Raw genomic sequence first — 7,119 nt, forward strand, 5'->3', positions numbered from 1 at the left:
GTAATTTAACGCCGTTTCTCGTGACGCTCAGCAGACTCTGCTCTGGCTTTGCGCGTTCATGTGTTTTGGAGGAGGCGTGGCTTTGGAGAAGCTTTGGGGAGGAGGATGAGATCTTTCTTTCAAAGCTAGCTTGATATTGCTAGCCTCTCGAATCTGCACACCCTAGCTTGATATATATAGTTATTATTTAGTTGTAATACCCTGTTTTTATGCCTAACTTTCCTGTCATTTTGCGTGAATCAAACTGATAACAAGTTCTCAACCAGTGGAGGGCAGCACTGAGATCTCTCACATTCAGTTATCATCAACTACACTGTGGATTTCACTTGTGTTTACTGATGTAAGAGGTTCAACTGCATCTATGAGTCAAATTTCAATGATTTTTCTAACTTTACAGACGTGAGTTTTAGTTGTGTAGCATGTGCAGCTCTTGTAAATGCACTACTATGCATGCCATTATATTCTGGCTGCTGTTTAATTTTATTTCCAGCATGGAAAATAATGCACAATGGTTTTTGAAGATGGCCCTGATGTTTCTTTAATCCCTATGTTTCTTGTCATATTGGTATTATCTAAGGCAAAAGAAAACAGTCATTATTATTCATGCTCTCTATCCTTTAATTAGTTATATTCAAATGGTTACTTTTGCATGCAAGTCTGCAGAGTTTGTGCTACAGACAATTATGTGACTGACTTGGGCTGTTAATTTACTAATTGATCTGATTTTTTTTTTTTTACCTGTTAGATGACAAAACAGGAGAGAAAATCCACCAGAACATCACATCGAGGATGAACTTTTCTGACTTTAACCATTGTGACCCCAACTTCTGAACAGGTAAATACTGTTTTTATTTTAGTTGTCACATCTTTACCTGTAATGTTTTATATCATCAGCAGTAGCCACAAGCATTATATTTTCCTTATCAGCCCACAATAATACGCAAATCTCATTGCACGGTCAAACTAGGCTGTGTTCAGGGGGCTATGTGATAATATCATTATTATCCTGACATATTACAAGTAAAAATTAGCTCATATCTAACTGAGAGGCTAATCACCCACCTCTAGTATGATTGCACCCATTGGAGTCATGAAACAGGCCTCTGATGAATGGATAAAGGGCCAATATCAACACGATCTCATCCAGAAACACACTGTTTTACAGCGAGCCTGTGACTGTATTACCTTTAATAAAAAAGAAAAATACCAGTCATAAAGAAAATAGCCTCCCCCACAGAATAGTTCATTTTCCTGCTGCAGAAGCTATTAGTTTCTCCCTCTGCAAAGCAATTTACATCTTCATAAACAATTACAGTCCTGCTTGGGCAATTTACGCCGTTGTTTTAAGGACATTGTGTAACCGAAATTAATATTCCGAGCCGATGGAGCAGAAGTGGAGCGGTCATTAGCTGAGATGCCTGGGAAACACAGGCGAATCTTCGCCCATAAACCACCATAATCCTCATTCAAGATCTTTATCAACAAACAGATCTTCTGATAAACAAGACATTACGAGTCTGCGTTAGGTTTCTCCTCTGTAGTAAACAAGAAATGAATTTAGCATGTGAATGAGTCTGGAGGCCTAAATTAGCTTGAACAGATAGACGTATTAAATATTTATGCCGGCTCCATGTGAGATTGTCCGTAGTGTTTTTTTTAAAGCGGCAGAACAATGATAATCTCCATCCTTCATGGTGTGCTGTTGGATAGAAGAACGAGAAAAGAAATAAATATGAGATCAGACAAAGAAGAGGTCATGAAGAAATCTAAAAGAGAGAGAAGGCCAGATGCCACATGGAGAGACATTACACAATTAGCAATACATGAAGGAAATATTTTATGCAAAATTTGGCATTAGTTAATGTATTTGGGATCATGTAGCATTAAACAATTCTTCTACAGCATTTATTAATTCAGGTGAATTAATTTCAACGTACACTACCGTTCTAAAGTGTGATGTTGGTAAGAGTTGTTAATGGTTTTGTAAGAAGTCTAATTTTTGCATTTTTCAGTACAAAAACAAATATAAATATGAACATTAGTGCTTTGTTATCAAGGAAACATTCTAATTTATAATGAAGTGATGTCTTTGTATTTATGCTCACCTTGAAAGTGTCTCACTGTGCTGTACTTGAACTGCCTGTACAATTAAGACTCTAATTATCTCAAATAAAACACATCCCTTACTATCACAACCGTCCATAAGCACAAAACCTCCTTGTGGAAACACTTTTATTTCCTGTCCTCTGGTTGACCTCTGTCAATCACAGCACCTCTATGACTCACTATCAGAGCAGCTCTCCTATTGGCTGGAAAACCAGCGGCGAGTTAATGATGATGTTGTGGTGTAGAGCAGTGCAAACCAGGTTTATCCTACAAAAGTAAATCAAATGTCTTACCTTGAGTAGTTTTGTTCATGGTTTCGGAAGATGAGGGCATCCTTTAGTGAACCTTTAGTGTTTCGGAAGATGTTTTCTTTTCTATTTTAAAAGTTGATAAGCCTGTTTATTTACCTATCTGAGCTATGGGTGGGCAATATACCTGTAGACATGATCAACTGGTAGAGATTTTGGACTCTATTGCGGTTATGCTCACTTGACGTTGCTGTGCTGTGCAGTCATGAAAGCATACGTTTAAGCATTGCCGTTTAAAAACAAGTGATTTTAAACCATTGAAGTGCAATAAGCAGTGAAAGAGAACTCATTTCGCTATATGCGCGTTCTGTCAGAGAGACTTAATGAGCCGCTGCTCATAAAGCGCCTGAGTACTGTTAAAGGGATGGTTCGGAGTAAAATCAACCTAGGGTCCTTTGCACCATGACCTCGAGCCAAACACCCCCCAGAAGCCTTTTTTCCCTTGGTCGAACATTATTAAAGTTAGAGCTTATTTAGAGATATCAGCCGGATGGCTTAGGGCAGGCGCTAATGGATCCAAGGATGTATCTCGTAAATTACCCCACTAATAATGCCCAGAATTGTACCAAACTTATACAGGAGTACAAATAGGTTCTGTACTCATAAAACGAGGCATTGGAAAGTTTGTAAGTACATCAGGAGTTTATTTAAATAACACTTGCCTGACGGCTCATGCTACCGCTAACCCGGACGTCGATGTTACTTCAGTGGTTTGGGAAAAGCCCGTAAAAGTCCTGGCAGAAAGCGATGCATAAGAAATGAATCATGAGTCTAGTAATTTTCATTAAAAAAATTGAGGTGATCATTAAAAATATTATGTATATTTTATTAACAAAATTGTGGTTCAGTGTTTTATTGAAAATATTGAGAACATTTCACTAATAACGCCAAGAGATGCATTTTCCTATTTTTTTTAAGGAAACATACACAATTTTAAGGCTTGAATTGAGGAACTGATAAACCTCATAAAATTAAGGAAAAGGGGCTACCTATTTATTTTAAGAGAATTAGCTCATTTATGCGGTTTTATTTAGAGACACCATTGTTTGTTTCCCAGCATGCTTTGCACATGGCTGGAAATGGAGAGTAAATCTTGAAATTAAGTGTTATTTCATGTGTTTTTGAGTAAAGGGAAATGTTTAATGTTCAGGTATGTTTGACATTTGAAAGAGTTTCTATTATGTTAAAGTTTTGATCGTTACCATTGTGCAGAAGAGTAGGGCTTATGGTTAGGTTGTGAATAACTTTTAAAATTCTGAAGCATATTGTTATATACAGTACATGTAGCAATAATTCTGCTAATGATAGTGCAGTAACACGTTTGATTCTGTGCTGTCCACAGTCTTTTTATAAAACAATATATCTCAAAGTTAAATATAAACAGGTCATATCCATTCACTTGACTTCACACAATCTTGAGAATAAAAAATACTTCAAATAAAAAAGCACATTTCACTAAAAAATTGTAATTCATTATGTCATAGACTAAATAAATTAGGGCATTTTACATGATTTATTCAGGTAGATTCCATGAATGAAATCAAGCTTTAACTACTCAAAAATATTATGTGTAATATTGTTACCATAATTTTTTAAAGTAAATAGCAGTAACATTTTTTACAGTGTAGTGTAACGACGCCCAGTTCCAGGAATGCATTAATATTTTGTTGGTAGTACCAGTTTGCAACAATTATTAGTGAACACTAAGTTGTTAACACTTCGGAAAAAAATAATAATTTGTCGTTACACTATATCCTTATGCATCGCTTTCTGCCAGGACTTTTACGTGCTTTTCCCAAACCACTGAAGTGACGTCGATGTCCGGGTTAGCGGTAGCATGAGCCGTCAGGCAAGTGTTATTTAAATAAACTCCTGATGCACTTACAAACTTTCCAATGCCTCGTTTTATGAGTACAGAACCTATTTGTGCTACTGTAGAAGTTTGGCACCATTCTGGGCATTATTAGTGGAGTAATTTACGAGATACAGCCTTGGATCCATTAGCGCCTGCACTAAACCATCCGGCTGATATCTCTAAATAAGCTCTAACTTTAATAATGTTCAACCAAGGGAAAAAGGCTTCTGGGGGGGTGTTTGGCTCGAGGTCATGGTGCAAAGGACCCTAGGTTGATTTTACTCCGAACCATCCCTTTAACAGTTCTTTTTGCTGCCTTATTGGGTTAAATACCACATTGAACGGTCAAATACACATATTTATGTGTCAACATGCCTGTCAGTATCCTCGGCTCATAAACAGTAATTTATGTCTTAAGTGAAGGTAAACAGTTGAGAAATGCATGTGTAACAGTATATTGGATCCGTGCATTAGCTCTTAGTGACAGCAGCCTAATAAACCTGCAGCTGTGTGTCATTCGTGTTAATCCAGGTGATGCTGCACATTGGTGGTGGTAAAAGCGCTTTGAGTGCCAAGAAAAGCACTATATAAATGTAATTAATTATTTATTATTTATCAAACAACAAAAGAGAGAAAATCTATCACTGCTCTTGACTTTTGTTACTTTAATAAGAATAAATGTATATTTAATTTACACAGTGAAGACTATGCAGTGTTTTTTTTGTTTTGTTTTGTTTTTATTAATATTTGATTACTTTATACAATTGATGTAGTATTTCTTATTTCTATTTTCTAAGTTTTTCAGGTAGGTCTTTTTCTTTGTTCTATTGTAGTTTGTTGTCCAATTGCTTGTAATTATTATTTTTTGTTCTTATTTCATCACTGTTTCAGACTGTTTACTTGTCTTTTTTTATTATTAGTTATCTAGTATTAGTTTTTTGTGATGTTGAAATTGGTGACTAGAATTTAAATGAAATGCCACAAAGTGGAAATATTTTCATGCAAAAATTTTGCCAAAACATTCTCTCTTAGGTACAGTTGGGTTCTTGCCTCAACTTTAAAGAGCAATGTCTTAAATAATTGCATAATACTTTCATATTTAACAGGTTTTTTCAAAATTCTCCAGTGATTAAGTATGTTTACGAGTTATTTAATTCATAAAATGTAATCAAAATAAAAAAATGAACTTAAGCAAAATGAATTCATTAAAACTAAATCCATAAAATGATAGATGACAGAACCCTTTAAGGTTTTATATAGAACCTTTTCTTCTGAGAGTGAGGTTTCGCTTCAGTTGGTTAACATTAGTTGATGCATTAGGGATCATGAACTAGTAATAAACAAATGTTTTTGAGCATTTAATCTAGGTTCATCTATTTCTATGTACACTACCATCAAATTATTATTTTATTTTTTTGTGCTCACCAAAAATACATTGTTTTCTCCTCTCTTTTATAAGTTGATTTGTTTTCTGAACTATGCATGATCATATAGTTAGTAACATTTTCACAGAGGCCTGGCTGTGTGTTCTTTTGTTTTAGTGCCACAAGGGGGCAGTGATTGGTAAACAGAAACACAGTTATGGAGCCGTTATATTGTGTTATGTTTATTGCGTCCTTTTGGTGTCTTCTCCTTCACAGTCCCATATACTAATAAAGTGTTGAATTTCGTTCCTCTACAGTTGAACAAACCCAGATGAAGCCACAAGGAAATCTGCAGGGTTATGGTAATATTTTATAAAAATTTTAAATCCAGATTTTTTCTTAGCCATGATGGAGAAAGAGGAAAATGCCATGGTATGTAACATTCATATCATTTAAATAATAAATCAGTCTAAGGTAAAGTCTATGGTGCGAGTTAATGAATATTTAAAATGTGGAGTTTACAGATCAGAAACATTGACAGTGGACGAATACTAATTTCCTGCGGCCGGTGTCTGATGAGGGGTTAAACTGGACGCTGGATACATTATTCATTTCCTTTCTTCCTGTTATTTTCGTACCTTTGATAGGCTTCCTTTGGTCAGGCCATTCCTGTATATTTTACTGTTTTATCTGAAAAACAGCAGGGAGAAAAAAAAAAAAGAATTTCCACTGAAATATTAATATATCTGAATCTTGGCATGTCAATGAGAGATCAGACAGGTAGAGTGTGTTTTACATAACAATTCAGGTGAAGATAAAGTTCACCTCCCTGCAAAACACAGGCGGAAGCATCAAATGTCTCCAGCCCGTGTGTGTCTGCTCTTAATCTAGCCAGGGATGCATAATTTGTGTTGTAAATGGGTAAACACAGTAGCCGTCAGGAATAGCCGGATGGGTGTGTGGGAAGGGTCGGGGAATAGTCCTTTTCTGGCATGGAAAAGTCATGGAAAGGTATATAGTTCATATGCATTTATTGGACACATTTATAATGTTACACTAGATTTCTATTGCTGATCATTTGAACTTTCTATTCTTCAAAGAATCCTGAAAAATGCATCAGGGTTTCCACAAATATATGAAGCAGCACCGGTTTTAATATTGATTATAATAATCACAAATGTCTCTTGAACAGCATTTCAGAATGATTTCTGATGGATCATGTGACACTGAAAACTGGCGTAATGATGCTGAAAATTTAGGTTTGATCACAGGAATAAATTACAGTATAGAACACTGTGGGAATTTTGGTAGAATCAGGGCAGTTGAGGTACGTCGACTGCAACTAGTCTGGATGTGAGCGTGAAGATCCGACAAATCTCTTTTCAATCCCTATTTTTCCAAGTGAATGTGCATTATTCCATTTGGATTGAAAGTAAGAGTGAGGGAAGTGCTGGAGGAAATCGATTCCATGTAAATTATTAAGAGT

Source organism: Squalius cephalus (genome assembly GCF_949319135.1).
Source record: "Squalius cephalus genome assembly, chromosome: 9".
In the NCBI taxonomy this organism is placed as follows: domain Eukaryota; kingdom Metazoa; phylum Chordata; class Actinopteri; order Cypriniformes; family Leuciscidae; genus Squalius; species Squalius cephalus.